At 43.2% G+C, this 17,618-nt stretch overlaps 1 long non-coding RNA gene across 1 annotated transcript in view; it reads left to right on the top strand.

Annotated features, from left to right (window-relative positions):
- Window positions 1-618: 618 nt before the first annotated feature.
- LOC138748908 (uncharacterized) overlaps window positions 619-17,618 on the top strand; it is a 74,701-nt gene continuing 57,701 nt past the window's right edge. Inside the window, exons 1-2 of the long non-coding RNA XR_011348315.1 lie at window positions 619-820; window positions 3,816-3,965. This is a non-coding gene — a long non-coding RNA (uncharacterized lncRNA). The remainder of the gene's footprint in view (window positions 821-3,815; window positions 3,966-17,618) is intronic.

Raw genomic sequence — 17,618 nt, 5'->3', positions numbered from 1 at the left:
ACACACACACACACACACACACACACACACACACACACACTTACGCATAAATTTTTGCATAGTGGGCTTAAGTTTAGAGTTAAGTAAGAAATGTTATGTTGTTAATAGTTTAATAAAAAAAACTCTTATCTTGAATATACCATTGTCTGATGAATTTTATCCTGTGTTTTAGTGCTAACAAAGTCCCTTTAGTCCCAAATATAATTGAATGGGTTGTTAGTTCATAACAACTGTTTAATATTTGTTTAAATGAAGAAGTTACTTTTTAAGCTGAATTGACAGGTAAGAAGTTCTCTTTCTCTATTGATTTATTTGACTTTGACAGAAACTTTATATCCTGGTGCCTTGATTGAAGTTAACTGTAGAAAGTGCTGATCCAAAAGGCCAGCAAATTAATCTTTCATGGAGTTTCTGGCCAAGATGAAATCCTCATCAGTCTCAAAATGTTGACTGACCATTTCTACCCATGGATGCTGTCTGACCTGCTGAGTTTCTCCAGCAGTTCTTTTTCTGTTCAAGATTCCATTATCTGTAACTTTGATCAGAATCATAACCAGAATTTATTGTCGTGAACACATGTCACGAAATTTGCTGTTTTTGTGACAGCGATACAGTGCAACTATTGCTATAAAATTACACTTAAAAATAAATATATTAGTGAAAAAATAGGAGAAAGTGAGGTGGTGTCTGTGGTTCATTTTCTGTTCAGGAATCTGATGGTGGAGTGGAAGAATCTGACCTTGTGCCATTGGGTGTTTGTCTTCAGGCTCCTGTACGTCCTTTCTGATGGTAGCAGAGTGAAGAGGGCCTGGCCTGGGTGGTGAGTGCTCTTGAGTATGAGGCTACTTTCTTGAGACATCGCCTCTTGTCGATGTCCTTGATGGAGTGAAGTCTGGTGCCTGTGATGGTGCTGGCCAAGTTCACAACTCACTGTTGCTTGTTCCTGTCCTGTGCATTGGCACCTCCTTACAGACAGAGATGCAACCAGTCACGGTACTCATGATGCAAACAACACACTCCTACAGCTAAGAATTGTGTTGACACTTCACCAATGTCATTTCTAATAACTTTAATGATACAATCTCTTGTTCTTATTTCAGTGTACATGTTGTTCTGTCAACAATAATCATGAATAAATGTTGAAAACTTTATTTAGATTGACTATTGTTTGACGTGCAATTGAAATGGACATGAATGAAAATTGAAATGTTAAGGTGGCATACAAACAAATTTCAAACAAAGATTAAAAGGCAGTGCTCCATAAACTCATAACTTCAGAAGGGACTTACTGCATATTGCACCCACTCACAGCTCCCATGTTAATCCATATTTTCTCTCGATGGTCTATGTGCAATTTTATTCTCATTTGAGCAGTCTGCAAATAATAACTCTTAATAGTGGGGGACAGAGATTAGCAACTGCAGCTATAATTTAATTTGTTTTATCAGTTACACGGCTTAATCTTCTTATTAAGATTGTTAGCATATTTGGTTTAATTAATTGTACTTTTGAGTGCAAGTAATGGAACCTCAGCCAACAAGAGCCTGTGATGTGTATTCAAGGATAGATTAGATAAGGTACCAAGTTATTATTTAAAGATTAGCATCGTGCAAGTTGAATCACACAGTGTGACCATTTGTATTGTAATGGATAAAACTCGGTTCCCAAGCTTTTGAGTTTGTGGTCAGCTGAGAATAAGTTATCCCATCAATGATTTAAATAGCCATGCAAATTCCAGTGTCATGGTCTGATGTGTTGAATAAAAAGATACACCAATTGATGCTAAAATAAAAATGAAACTCCACTGAATGGATAATGTTTGTAAGTAAGAGATTTCTTACTTTTCCTCAAAGGAACTGGAATTTAATTGAGTTAAACAGGAAAGTCTGCAATCTGTAAACGTGCTGGAGAAACTCAGCAGGTCACACAGCATCGATAGGAAGTGAAGGGGTAACTAACGTTTTGGGCCTGAGACTGGGAAGTGAAGGGGTAACTAACGTTTCGGGCCTGAGTCTGGGAAGTGAAGGGGTAACTAACATTTCAGGCCTGAGTCTGGGAAGTGAAGGGGTAACTAACGTTTCGGGCCTGAGTCTGATTGTACAGGACTAACAAGCGTTACTCTGTGAATTGGTGGGGTGGATTTTCATTGTGAAATGTTGGATGAGTTTGCAAAGACTAATCTTTTCTCCCCCCACCCCATTCTGTCATATCGACCAAATTCAGTGCTTACCCCAAATGTCCAAGTTTCATTCGCTAAATGCCAGTCCGGATGCCACAAATGTAGGAAAGAACGACAATCCCTTTAACAAGAAGTGAGGTGCAGTGAAGCGGCTACATTTGGCCTCCATAACCCTTCAGAGTTAGTGGACTGAAATTGGTGGTTAAAATTGAGCAGCCCCTCTTGTGTGGTCCCCGGTTGCATCAGCCAGGTTAGAGACTGACAATATGATAGCAGGGTGTCCACTGAAAAGAGTCTGAGAAATGCTGAGCAACAGACTCACGATAGAGATACTGGGAGACACAAAGTCACAGCCATGGATACAGGCATGGGGAGATACAGACACACAGGGTCACGGATCACATTTGCCTTCTTCTTCATGTTATCTACCTGCGCTGCCACCTTCAGAGACCGATGGATACACTGAGGATATTCTCTTTACCCAAACCCATCACCTTGTAGTGTCAGGAGTAAATTCCATTTGTCATTGGGCTTTCAAATTTCCCAGCTGGTCATATCCTTAGACAATCTCCCTCATTTTCTATACTGACAGTGTTCATATGGTCTGCAAAAATTTTGAATCAGGTGTCATTTTCAAATCATCTTCAATAATAAGGTTCTGCGCCCCACCCCCACAACAACCTGTCTGTCCCATGGCCTCATGTAATGCTAAACCAAGGCCACCCATAAATTGGAGGAGTTTCCATGTGGGTGGCACAGTTGCCGTAGCAGTTAACACAATGGCTTTATAGTGCCAGTTATCGGGACCGGGCTTCGAATCCCACACTGGCTGTAAGGAATTTGTACGTATTTGTCTGGGTTTTCCCCGGGGGCTCTGGGTTTCCTCCCACTATTCGGGGTTGTAGGTTAATTGGGCAGCATGGGCTCGTGGGCTGAAATGGCCTATTACTGTGCTATTTGTGTAAATTTTTTTAAAATTCAGTTGTGAATCTGGAAGAGTGATCTGCTGCATCCAGTCCTCCCACTGTGGCCGCCTCCACTTTGCTCTTCATCGGAGAGACTAGGTACAGACTGGGAGATCGTCTTGCTGAGCACCTTCTCTCTCTGTCTGCATCAGTGACAGGGATCTCCCAGTGGGCAACCATTTCAATTCCGTGTCCCATTCCTGCGCTGACATGTCTGTCTATGGCCTCATGCATGGCCAAACCAAGGTCACCTGTAAATTGGAGGAACAACACCTAATATTCCATTTGGGTGCTCTCCAACTGGATGGCATAAACATCAACTTCTCCGGTTTCTGTTAGACCACTCCATGTTCTCCAGCTCTTCACTCCTTCCCTCTCAAATCACAGAACCATCCCTCCTCCCCCCATTTGCTGGTGTTCCCTCTCTCCCTTATCCACCTATTACTTCCCACTGTGGGACTGTGCTCGTCCCCCTGCCCCGCCCTCCACCATTTTGCTTGGGCGCCTGCCTACATTTTTCTCATATATTGATGAGGGACTCAAGCCCAAAACGTTGGTTCTGTATCTTTATCTTTGCTAAATAAAGTTCACTGTTTGACCTGCTGAGTTTCTCCAGCATTTTGTGGTTTTGCTTCAATGATAATAAAATCATTTATTTTATTCTCCCACAGTCGCAGCATTTGAGAGGTTCAGTGGTTCTCTCTTCTTCCTTGTCAGTCACTCAGTATTGAGGATGCCTCATTTTCACTCTCGTCCTGTGACTTCCAATATGGCCAATGAGCCCAATGTGGGAACCACATGGGCCACAAATGATGCAAGAGGTGAGTGCTAGTGTGGACAGGTCAATGTTTGTGGGCTGTCAGCTCCCTTCACCACTCACTGACTGCTCCCGATGTACAGGCTTGAAGTTCTCAAGACCACCCCAAACATTCTTCCTCAGCAGTCACAGGATGGAGGGGTTCATATAACCATATAACCATATAACCACTTACAGCACAGAACAGGCCAGTTCGGCCCTACTAGTCCATGCCGTAGAAAATCCCCACCCTCCTAGTCCCACTGACCAGCACCCGGTCCATACCCCTCTAGTCCCCTCCTATCCATGTAACGATCCAGTCTTTCCTTAAATGTAACCAATGATCCCGCCTCGACCATGTCTGCCGGAAGCTCATTCCACATCCCCACCACCCTCTGCGTAAAGAAATTTCCCCTCATGTTCCCCTTATAATTTTCCCCCTTCAATCTTAAACCATGTCTTCTAGTTTGAATCTCCCCCTTTCTTAATTGAAAAAGCCTATCCACATTTACTCTGTCCGTCCCTTTAAAAATTTTAAACACCTCTGTCAAGTCCCCCCTCAATCTTCTACGCTCTAGAGAAAAAAAGCCCCAGTCTGCACAACCTTTCCCTGTAACTCAGACCCTGAAATCCTGTCAACATTCTCGTGAACCTTCTCTGCTCTCTCTCTATTTTGTTTATATCTTTCCTATAATTTGGTGACCAAAACTGTACACAGTACTCCAAATTTGGCCTCACCAGGAGTTAGGAGTCAGTCCATCTCAGGATCTGACCTCCCATCCATTACAGACATTTATGTGAGGCACTGCCTCAGGGAGTCAGCCAACATCACCCTGGACATAACCTCTTCTCATGCTTCCCTTTGGGTAGAAGACCAGGACCTCTAGGTTCAAGAACAGTTTCCTTCCAAAAGCTATCAGGCTCTTCAACTGTCCCTTGTTACACTAATCAGAGACTGATGCCACACCATAAAAGACTCTCTGCACTACTATAAAGCCATTTTTTCTAGCACAAAGGTCACTGTGAATATTATCTATCTTTTGTATTTATTGTCTTCTTTTTATCTTGATGTAGTTTATATTTTTTCTTCATGAACATTTTTAAAATTTAGGCATATCATGGTAACAGGCCATTTCAGCCCATGAGTCTGTGCCGCTTAATTAAACCCAAATAACTTATACCCCCAGTACATTTTTGAACGGTGGGAGAAATCTGGAGCCCCCAGTAAAGCCCACACAGACATGGAAAGAATGTGCAAACTCCTTACAGACAGCGCCGGATTCAAACTAGGGACGCTGGTGCTGTAACAGTGATGCAGTAACCATGCCACCCAATGACAATGAACATTATCTCTCGCTGACAGTAAAGTGGTTTCTCATGGTTTTCCTTGATCCCGCCCGTCACCCTGCTTCAGTACACAATAAGGAAGGAGAAATGAGTTCATTGTCAGATACATGAGTCCCATTTACAGATGCACTCAAATTCCTTCTTGCTGCAGACACACAGGTGCATAAAGTACACCAACTACAGGACCACAGCTTGTATAAATGACCAAAATATGCCATGAGACACCAATCAAGATAATAAATATGAAGGGATAGATAAATAGATCATTACAGTTGGTGTAAGAAAGGAAGTGATGCAGGCAGATTTTCATGTGGTCCCAGAGTAGTTTATGGTTAGCATTAGGTTAGTACAGGGAGGTTCCAGAGCCTGATAGCTGTCAGTTAAAATCTGTTCTTGAACCTAGAGGAGCCGGTATTTAGGCTTCTGTACTTTCTGCTCAAAAGTTGTGACCAGGGTGATAGGGGTCCTTTATGATATTGGCTGCCTTCTTGAGGTAGTGTCTCACAGAGACATTTGCAATGGCATCTTTCTCAGTCATGAATGAAATACAAAAGATTTAAGGCAAAGTGAAAAATTTAAAGGGATCTGAGGGGTGCATTTTCCCCCACAGAGGGTGGTGGGTGTGCGGAACAAGCTGCCAGAGTAAGTGGGGGAGGTGGGGGAAATTACTATGGTTTAAAGATATTTGGACAAGGTGCATGGATAGGAAAGGTTGGACAATGCAGGCAAATGGAACCAGTTGTGGAGGAAATGTTCAGGATGACTCTATGCTGTGTAATGTAGTCCCCAAATTCTTTGTCCAAGGCAACATTGTATGCCCACGTTTCCTGGGAATGTGACATCCATGCATTGAGAGTTGGAACAATTTCTCCTCCCAAGTTTCAGGGGACTAGATATAAGACGGGGATGAGGAAAAACTGTTTTTCCCATAGAGAAGTGAAGCTGTCAAATTCTCTACCCAGGGAAGTAGTTGAGGCGACTTCATTAAACATATTGAAGTTTCAGTTAGATAGATTTCTACTTAAAAAAAAGGAATGAAGGGATCTGGGGAAAAGGCAGGTGGGTAGAGTTGAGTCAATGATCAGATCAGTTATGATCTTATTGAATGGTGGAGCAGGCCCGTCAGGCTGGATGGACAACTCCTGCTCCTATTTCTTATGTTCTTATTTTCTCCCATAAATGATGATCCTAATAATCCATTAATCTCTATTCAATTATTGTCCATTTAACCAATAGGCTCGGAAAATTATTAATTCAAGCGTGCATCGACTGTTCCTCCGCCCTTTGTAATCCTTAACTGTAATGAAAGTGTTTACTCAATGTTCTCATCCTAATCTAACCCTGCATATATAATTTCAGGGCAACTGCAATGAGGGTTGAACTCCTTCTGAGTTTAATCTTCCAACCGCCCTCAACCCCACACACCCTTCTCTCTCGCTGATTAAATCAACCACTCCTATCTCCATGCTATTTATTCTGGGCACTTGCAATCCCCAGGGAATGATATAGTAGATGATCAACAATAGTTTTCTGCCCAGAGCACACATTTCTTAATGAACTCCCTCGGGAATGGCTGAGATATCACTCAGCTGAAGGGGCGGTTGGTGTGAAGAATTGGGACCATGTTCGGTCAATGGGGAAGAGGGCATTTGAAGCAATACTTGTTCAGCGGAGAATTGATGGAACAATTGTTTTGTTGCTGACACTCATTAGAAGTAGAATTTATTGTCAAGAATGTAACAAAATTTGTTGTTTTGCGACAGCATTTCAGTGCCAACTTGGTATAAATTATGTTTATAAATAAATAAATTCATACAAAGGAAGCGAAAGTGGGGGAGGTTATATGGTTATATGGTTATATGGTTATATGTGTGGGGTCCATTGTCCATTCATAAATCTGATGGCGGAGGGGAAGAATCTGTTTCTGTACCGTTGGGTCCTCGACCTCCTTCCTGAAGGTAGCAGTGAGAAGAGGGCATGACCTGGGTGGTGGGGGTCCTTGAGGATAGAAGCTGCTTCATTATTTTAATGTTATTATTTGCAAATAAAAGGGCTTTCTCCCAACTCAGAGAACAGGCTGAGGCAGTGAGTGTTGATGAGAATGTGGTCGGAAATGAAAGCAGTGGGAATAGAGTGAGAGTGTCATGGAGCCAGATGGAAAGAGGAGGCAAACTTCAGGAGATGCATACCTGAGGATTAACGATGAAGTCGTACGGCAGAGAAACACAAAAGCTGTAGGCTCTGGAATCTATGCGCAATGAGAAGCTGGAGGACTCAGCCGGTCAGGCAACATCCATGGGGGGAGATGGACGTTACTGTAGCCAGTTTACCATGTCCACCTCTCCTGTCTCTGTCCAATCTTGCTGCTCACCAGCTTTGTCCCAACTTCTTTCCCCACACCCTCCTACCCTTCACTGATGCACTCGATATCACCCTTTCCTACTTTTGACTCGATAAAGGGTCCCGACCTGGAAGGTTGACTGACCGTTTCTCCCCGCAGATGCTGCCTGACCTGCTGAGCCCCTCCAGCAGTTCGGGGAACAGGAAGGTTGGTTGTGCAGTGTAACTCAAACAAGGAGAATGTATGAGACCGAGTGAATCCAGTATTGTTTGGGTATTTTATAGTTTCGAGTATCTTTGACAGGCTGGCAAATCCACAGACACTTGGTAACTCTGGGGTGGGTGGGGGGGGGGTGGGGAAACTCTGTTTTGCTTCTCTTTCTCTGACTGTAAGAAGTGCTTCAGGCAATTTCTGCCAATGGTGAATCTGTCTGCCTTGCAGTGGACAAAAGACAATTTTGTGTAACATGACACCATTTTATTGCATGGCAATAAATTGAATCTTGGATCTTGGCATCTTGAATCCAACGCTTGTCGTTTTGTACAAGGTTCTCCAATTCAAGAAATTTGGAAAGATGCATGGATGGGAGCGGTATGGAGATGGGAGCAAGTTGATGGGACTAGGCAGAATAATGGTTCAGCACAGACTAGAAGGGCTGAATGGCCTGATTTTGTGCTATAATATCCTATGGTTCTATAATGAGGCCTAATGGATGAAAAATGGGACCTTCGAACTTTCTCCAGCAGACCCCAGTATTGTAATATCCTAGATATGATGAAGGGTATCGCAGGTCAGGTCAAGAACACATCAAATTTGAGGAAAGCTTCATCCACTGCTGGTGACACTGGCATCTGCCTGATCTCTGTGCCATGTGGTGAGGAACTGGGATAAGATCCGGATAGCTTTTCAATCATCCGTCTTCAATTCTTTCCAGCTTGTTTGAAAACATTCATAGATGATGAGGTAAGAGTTTATTGTCATACACATAAGTACAATGTACAGGTGAACTGACATTCCTACTCGCTGCAGCCACACAGTTACGCAAGGCTAATTTTTGATCCTGTGATCAGTTAATGCCTCTCGTCCTGCAAAGTAAATATGAGAGCAGATTTTGTGTGATGATTATTCTGGAAAACCTCTCCATTTGGTGAAAACTTCAGCAACCGCTGAAGTCATTTAGTTTAGAAATGAGTTTCTTCTGGTGCAGAGTATCTGGTGAGAATTTTGACACAGATTAGTGTGCCCCCCGAGGACTGCTGATCCATTAATTTTAATGAATTCAAGGTCACGCAGAGCAGACTAAACTCAGGGCCCAAATTCTTGATATGCATTCCCACTTCACAAAGCTCCTCATCAGGAATGCAAAGTTGCAGTGGCAAACGTCTTAGCGGAGAGCTGGATGTGGAAAGGAATAAGAAATGTTGACAGTATGAAAGTACCAAGTGATTAATTATGACCAGAAATAACCCTTCAAACTGGTGACACTTTGCTGTGCTTTCATGTGACAAAGGAGGCCAACCTTGAGGACCAGCCAGAATTCCAACCTCCCTACCAAAGTGAACCAAGTTCCAGGAGAAACTCGTGTGAATGAACAAACTCTTTCCCAAACTCCTTGCCTGACGTTGTTCCCTGTATAAATGGAGACTCTTTCTCCACTACATTGATGACTACTTTGCTGCCTCATGTACCCATGATGGGCTCATCGACTTCATCCACTTTACTGCCAACTTCCACCCCCACCTCATGTTCACTTGTTTCATCTCTAGCAACACTCTCCGTTCTTTGATCTCTCTCTGTCCCCATCTCAGGAGACAAACTCTCCTCAGACATTTTCTACAAACCCACCGATGCCCACGGCTACCTTGACTACACCTCTTCCCACCCGGTCTTCTGTAAGGATTCCATTCCATTCTCTCAATTCCTCCATCTCTGTGACATCTGCACCCATGACAAGGACTTCCATGCCAGATCATCAGAGATGTCCTTCTTCAAACAACGTGGCTTTCCCTCTACCACCATCGGTACTCATCCACATAGCCTCCATTACCCACACATCTGCTCTGGCCCCCTCCGCCCCCCCACACACAACAAAGACAGGATTCCCCTTGTGGTTACGAACCACCCCACCAGTCACCATGCCAATATGTCCTCCTCTGCCATTTCTACCACCTTTTACATGATCCCACCACCAGACATATATTCCCTCTTCTCCTTCCTCAGTCGTTTTTCTGACACCTTCCTGGTTCTTTTGCTTCTATCTTGAAGAAGGGCTCAGTCCCAAAACATTGGTAATATATCTTTACCTCCTCTGGATTCTGCAAGACCAGCTAAGTTCCTCCAGCATCTCTGTGTTTTTTTCTACAAGCATAACGTCTACAGATGTTCATGTTTCAGGCAGAGACACTGCCTTCAACCAGGTGGACAGCTGATACAGTATCATTCAGTACAACCTGCCTCTGTGTGGGGAGATAAAATCTGCATCTCCACCAGGCATGTGGAAGATGCAACAAGGTGGTGACAACATAATCAAATCCACAAATGTTAGATTCAAAGCAGATTCAAGCCCCAAGCAGGTCCAAATCCTTGTGAAGATAGCTTTTCTGATTGTTGGAATGTGAATTGTCCAAAACTGTGCATGCGTCTGGCTGGGTACCCAGGTCGAAGAAAGATCACAGGCTGCAAGTCACATCAATGTGCAGGCCCATGTTACAGCAGGGCCTACTTTTGCACATCGCTTCACTTCAGCCTTTGGAAACTCAACTCTTTGGAGCTGTATGCGTGGGCACAGGGCGGCTCCAGTGAGGTGGTGAGGGCCAAGGAGGAAAGATCGCCATGCTCTGTCAGTGATCTTCCCTCATATGGGGAACTATAAAGCACTAAAGTACAGAAACGGGCACTTCAGCCCATCTAGTCCAGGCTGAACTAATCTGGGAGTGATGGGTGAAGAATATCTAGGCTGCCAAGTCTCCCACCATGACCAGAGGTCTTAAACATGAGACACAACATAGGAGTTATTTGGCTCCTTGTGCTTTCTCTGCCATTCCTACACTAACCCCATGCCCCTTGCTTCCCTTCGTGGTGAACATAAGGCCGCTACAGCACCAGCAATCTGGACCGGGATTTGAATCCAGTGCTGTCTGTGAGGAGATTGTACATTCTCCCCATGTGTCCGGCTCTGGTTTCCTCCCACCCTCCAAAAACATACCAGGGCTGTAGGTCAATTGGTTGTAATTGGGCAGCACGAGTTCATGGGCTGGAAGGGCCTGTTACCATGAACGTCCTCCTGCTTCATTTGATCCTTTAGACAGGAATGAGAATTAATCTGAACATTAGTACAGGACAACTAGACTCACGTGAACCATGTGACAATGTTGCCTTCAAGGGGAATGGACAAACGAATGCAGAGTAAAAAGAAGTTGTCCACTTTGGTTGGGGAATAATAAAATAGAATTTTTTTACACAGTGGGAGATTGATGGGTGTGGCTCTTCAGAGGGATGTGGGCGTCCTTGTGCACAAATTATTGAAAGTTTAACGAGAGGTTCAGGAAGCAAACACAAAGACAAAATGGTGTGTTTGTCTTTCTGATGGGAGGACTCAAGGTGGCAGTTTTGTGTAGCTTTGTTCAGACCACATCTGGAGCATTGTGCACAAGTCTGGTCTCCCGACCTGATAAAGGACATCAATGTCACAAAACCAGTACAAGTAAACCCTCACCAGAATGGTTCCTGGAATAACCAGATTATTCTCAGAGGAGTGATTAGGGAGACAGGGCAGAGAGTTGGGAAGAATGAAAAGTAATCTCATTAAAACATGGAAAACTCAATGATTGAAAGGTAGATACAGATGTAATGTACCCTCGGGCTGGAGAGTCCAGAATCATGGTCACATTTTCCTAAGGGAGTCAAGAGCTATTGAAGTCAGTGCAAGAAAGAGGAGCTGAGGTGAAAGATCGGAGCAGATGAAGGGCAGAATAACTGTCTCATGGTTCAAATTCTTCTGTCCAGTGTCATTGTTGTGAGAACGCCTCCTTCTGATCAGTTAACTTTACATCTTCTGGAGAATGAGTAGTCCAACTCAAATACATGTGGACTAATTATTTCAGCAAGTTTTAAATCCCTTTACACTCAGGCTGGTAATTTAGAGGACAGTGCTAATTGTGACATTTTACCAGAGAAAGCAACTCGCCTCGCCTTCCTTGAATTAACAAGTGAAGCTGCCAAAAACAATATTATGCCTAATATCTAGAAATTAAATGTGTTGATTCAGTCAATATGGCGAACTTTCAGTTTTGCAAGGAAACAAAGCCAAGGAAATCTCCCTGAGTTACCTGTGCATTTGTGGGACTTCGACAGGGAAATTCTCATCCCAGCCTTGACAGAGCTCTGTGGAACAAGCGGTCAGTGGGAGAGTTTAGCCAAGAAATTGGATCCTTTTATGCCTGCACAAATTGCACAAAAATCAATTTAATTCACCAAGGTGATGATTCAAGATGAAGTACAGTATCTAGACTGTGCTTACAGCGATTGGCTGAGAGCTTAGCCACGCCTACTGTCTGGGCCTTAAAGGGTTGTGTCCCTAGCCAGGTCGGATCATTCCGGACTGGTCGGCCACCTGTGAAGAGCTCCTGTCTTTTGCTAATAAAAGCCTTGGTTTGGATCAACAAGTCTTTGGTTCTTTTGACGAGCTCTACACAATGCTTATCAGGTGTGTGTTACATTGGGGGAGAGGGAGGGAGAGAGGGTGGGGTGTTGTGGGTGGAAGGGAGGGGGATGTTGAGGGTGGGGTGTGTAAGGATGTGTGGGGTGAGGTGGGGAAGGGAGGTGGGTATGGGTATTTTGGGGTGTTGGGTGTGAAGGAACCCCTGATGAGGAGCCTTCACACTTCAGATGGCTAGAGCAAGCCAGTAATTCCTCTTGAACAGAATCTTTTCACACAGTGGGAGATTGATGGGCATCTCCCTTCAGAGGGATGTGGGTGTCCTTGTGCATCTGAATGGAGTTCTCTGACAAGTCATCTTTCATACCTGGGAACATGGAAGATTGTGAACTCTGGAATCTGGAGAAACTCAGTGGGTTGAGCAGAATCTGAGGGTGAAAAGGAATGGAATGAATCATAGTTGATTAAGTTATCTGGCTTGAAACTTTGACTTCTTTTTCTCCCATTGATACCACTCGACCCACTGAGTTCCTCTAGCAGATTGATTTTTCATATCTGGACATGGATTGCAGACCATTTATCCTTCATATCTGGGCAGAGATTTTGGATAACAAACATCCTTTATTTTGCCCCTCTGCAGATCTACCTCGAGGACATCTAGAAATAAATATCTGAACTCATTCCTGAAATGTTTCCTGAGATCTACTGCCTCATGCCTCACCTGAACTATAATGACCATGACAGGAATTAAAACTCCTCACTGCCCTGCACCGTTGAGGAGATTCATCTGTCTCTGTTGCTTTCCTGATCTGCTCTGTTCTATCCTGGGATACTGGAAATGAGGTGATAATCATGTCAACATAAGCTTGTATCTCCATATTAACCTCTTGGTCATTCTTCTTTCTCAACTGCTTGAGAGTGCATCAGCTGAAAATTTGTATTTCCCTGGCATGTAGATCATTTTCACATTGTATTTCTCCAGCTTTATCAACATGCGCAGTACTCACATGGGATAGTTATTCAGTGGTTTGGACATAATTGAGACCAATAGTTTATGGTCTGTCTCCACTTCAAGAGCTTGTCCATAAATGTATTAATGGAACCTTTCACCTGGGAAGAAGCTCTTTCTCTATCTGGGCATAGTTAGCCTCTTCACTTGTTAAAGACCTTGATGCACAGGCCACAGGTTGCCACGTGTCCTCATGCTGCTGGAGTAGTACTGCTCCAAGTCCATGTTGGGATGCATCAGCTGAGATTCTGGTGCACCTCTCCAGATCATAACATTTTAGAACATGCTCTTCTGTAGGACTTTTTGAGAGTGAAAACTCTCTTCTTGCTCATGTGACCAGATCCACTAATTTTTCTGCTCGAGGAGTGACCCAAGTGTTGCTGACACAGTCAACAGACAAGGGATGAACTTAGCCAGGTACATCACCATCCCCAAGAAATGTCTCGCCTTCTCTTTGTTTTGGGACCTCACAAAATTCTCAATGGCTGATGTTTTTCTTGGATCAGACTTCACTCCCTGTTCAGATATGTCATCTCCTGTGAAGGTCAATGTCTTTACACCAAACCCACATTTCTCTTTATTTAATTTCAAATTGACATTCCGTGTCCTGTCAAGCACTTGCCTTCATCATGTTCATCCTTGGTGACCCCCATTCTATGATGTCCTCCATCATGGTCTCAACTCCAGGTATATTTTCAAAGATCATGTGAATGGTTTTATGGTAGACTTCTGGTATGGACAAGATCCCATATGGTAGCTGAAGAAAGTGGTATCTTCCTTGTGGAGTATTGAAAGTGCATAGTCTTGAACTTGTCTCTTTGATCTTCTTCTGCCAAAACCTTGATGACTCATCAAGCTTGCTAAACCACTTGGCCTCTGCAAACTGGAACATGATTTCCTCTATGTCAGCATTTTAAAGTGCTTTCTTGATGGCATTATTGAGATCTCATGTCCAGACATATATGCAATGCTTCATTTTTCTTTTGCACGATGACCAGTGAGCCAACCCAATCTGTAGGTTCTTCAATTTTCTGAATGACTTTCATCCATTCCATGCGTCTAGTCTTGTTTAAGTTTGTCTTGAAGTGGAAATGGAATTTTTCTGCATGCATAGACAACAGGAGCCACTATCCCATCTCCGTGGATCTTGTATGCACCAGGTAAATATCCATGCCCCTCAAAGACATCTGCGTACTCTTCCATGAGTGTTGTGTGCTCATCTCACACTTCTGACACCATGTTATGTTTGTTCATTGAAGAACAACAAACTTGCATAATTTTAACACTTAAACAACTTTATTTTCCAAGCTGCTTGAACCAACAATGCACTTGACTTCTTTTGTAGTCTCCATTTTGTTCCTACGCCAACTACAGGCATTGCCTACTGGGAAATGTAGTTATTTTATGTGCATAATAACATACCCTGCACCTCTCCCTCTCCTCTGTACCTGTACCTCTCCCTCTTCCCCAGAGCTCCTGTGGCCCATGTCAGGGAATGCACCTTGAAACAATTTATCACTGCATGGAAGAGTGTTGGGAACTGCGTTCCTCTAAGCTGGGACCCACTGGAAGGTACACAGGTCTATTTGAAGGCAAATAATTTAACTGCTACTCCACATGTCCTTTAGGCCAATTACATGAGTTATTTGTTGGCAGCTTGATTTGAATTAAAATGAATTAAATTGTCTGTTGTCATGTGTACCAAGATACAGTTGAAGCTTTGTTTTGCATACTTTCCCGGCAAGTCAACCTGTACTTAAATACAGCAAACAGTGGAAATAAGTATGTGGTGACATAGAGGAAAGTACAGTTTAAAACAGTTCAAGAGTATGATAACAGCAGGAAAGAGACTATCCCTGTGGCTCGAGGTGTGCATTTCCAAACTCGTGTGTCCTCCTCAATGGGACAGGGGAGGAGAGTATGGCTTGCCTTATTACCAAATTCACCCAGAGTTTGGCAACCTCTGGGTGTTCTTCTTTTCCCACACTGACTAACAGGTTCCATGAGGAGATCAACAACATGCAAACATCTAAAACAGGTGGGATGTACAGCTTTCTATTCCATTAGTCTGGACTTAATTGATCCATTCCCAGGTTCCCCTTTGGTTTGTGCACTGGGCTTCAACAGCCCTGTTTTTCCCATTTGTTCTAAAGTAACCAATTAGTTTGAGCCAACATCATTAAACCGGTTTTATGGTCCTTCAAGTAAGGAGAAAGCAACATTTGAAATTTATTTTTCCAAAAGTAATTATCCTTGGTAAATATGTTTCCAATCTGCAAATTTGCAAAACTGTGGTCAGTGGGCTCTGGGTGTAAAAAGCATCCAGATTAAGTTTATTCTTGATCATATATAATCTTTCAAAGCACTAATGAAGCTTTGATTGTATCCTTGCTCTCCAGAGAAAGATGCTGCAAAGTGCTTAGCTTCAGAGCATTCAATAACTACGCATTTTGATTTTCATTATATGCACATATTAATATTCATTTCATTTATTTCATATAAACATTCTTTTAAATGTGCTTTTCTATCCCAATTTAAAAGTGAGAATTGATTTGTAAAAGCAATCAGATAATATTTTTAAAGTGCCGATTAGAAGTTGTGTAAACTCCAGTGCAGTGACTTTAGTAATGTTTTAAAGCCAGGCTCATAAACATTAAGCCACATGTTTAAAAGGTCAGTAACATAAGCTAAAATAAAATGTGCTAAATCACTGGTGCCTAGAAATTATATTGCACAATTGAAAATTACAGGTATTTAATGCCTTCTTCATGAAACTCTTTTATCCATAAGGGCAGTGAAAATTAGCTCATTAACTCGGCAAGTTGCCAGACAAGAGAGAGATCCGCTTGCAGTAGAGCTGGCTGTTGGAAGCTCGCAACTCGGTTGGAAACAGGCTAGTACTCTCTCTGGTTCCCACCCGTTCACTGTGGCTGATTAGCACTGATTAAGTTCAGGCCAGGCCTCTCCAGGTTGGATTAGTTATGCCTGTGTGTCATCTCCTGGAACTGTCCCAGTGCTGTCAACACTCATCATACACTCACGCTTAACCTTTTGATTTGGTTCCTCAGGCCCTGGAAAGTGTTCATCTTGACTTGACTGTTGTATCTCCAGGCCTACTAGCTCTGATTTAACTCCATGTTCATATTTCTTTTATCTTGTACTCTATGAGAAAGGTTCATGTTGAAACAAAAGATCCCATCGTTGTATTAAATATTGGTCACTCCCAATCATTCACAGACTGACACCAGTCACCAAAGATCAACATTTAGGTTCTGATTTGCAAACCTTGAGTTTTTAAGACAAACGCGACGTCTAATTCAATGGTTCTCAATATTTTCTAACCACAGTATCTATCCCATCCTATGCCATTGGTGCTCTGTGGATAAAGGGATTACTTAAGGTGGTATGTGACTGGAAAGAAAAAGCTTGAGATCCACTGGTCTAATCTTAATAATCTGGAGCAGCTTCTCTGAAGAATTCAGATTTCAATGAACCAGTCCTGTGGCAGGGTTTGGAACTGAAACATTGACTCTCTATTTCCCTCCGTGGATGCTGCCTGACCCACTGAGTTCTTCCTGCAGTTTGTTTTTTGCGTGATGTTCCAACATCTGCAGTCTCCTGCTTCTCCTTTGGTAATGAGATTTCCAGTGCTGTTCGCAGGATTAAAGTCTTCACTCACAAAGACCAAAGAGCTGGTTACAGACTTCACAAAGAGGGATGTTGCTCTCCCAGTCTTCATCAGTGGGGCTGAGGTGGGGAATAATAGAAGACTTTGTTGTGAGAGATGAGCATTTCCAGCGACCTATCCTGGTCCTACCCATATCGATACAAAGGTCAGGAAAGTTCACCAGCACTTCTAGTTCCTTAGAAGCCTGAGGGGATTTTACATGACGCCAGAATGCCTTAGCAACGTCCAAGGGTGCACCATTAAGAGCATCCTGTTGGGTACATCACTGTGTGAGATGAGAATGGCTCCGCCCAAGACCACAAGAAACTGCAGAGGGTTGCTAACGTGGATGGGTTTCTCAGGAGCCAGGCAACAGCCATGGAGAAAGGAGAAGCATAGCAGGGTTAGGCCCACATAATAAACATACCCCAGGAAGCAATTCCATTAAATCCAAACAAATCAAAGTCCAGAAGAGTCAGATGTTCCAGGCAAATAATCTTTGATCCAAACCCTTGAATCTGTGTTCTTCACCCGCAAGATAGTGACCGAGAAACTTAATAAACATGGCTGTGTTTTGCTGTTAGGTCCTGGGTAATTATCTCTGATATATTTTACAATTCGTTGTTTAAAAACCTTTCTATTGCTCAGTGCTTAACC

This window comes from Narcine bancroftii, chromosome 13 (genome assembly GCF_036971445.1).
Source record: "Narcine bancroftii isolate sNarBan1 chromosome 13, sNarBan1.hap1, whole genome shotgun sequence".
Taxonomy (NCBI): Eukaryota; Metazoa; Chordata; class Chondrichthyes; order Torpediniformes; family Narcinidae; genus Narcine; species Narcine bancroftii.
Note: the sequence above shows the minus strand (reverse complement) of the source record. Positions and strands in the feature narration are given on the sequence as shown.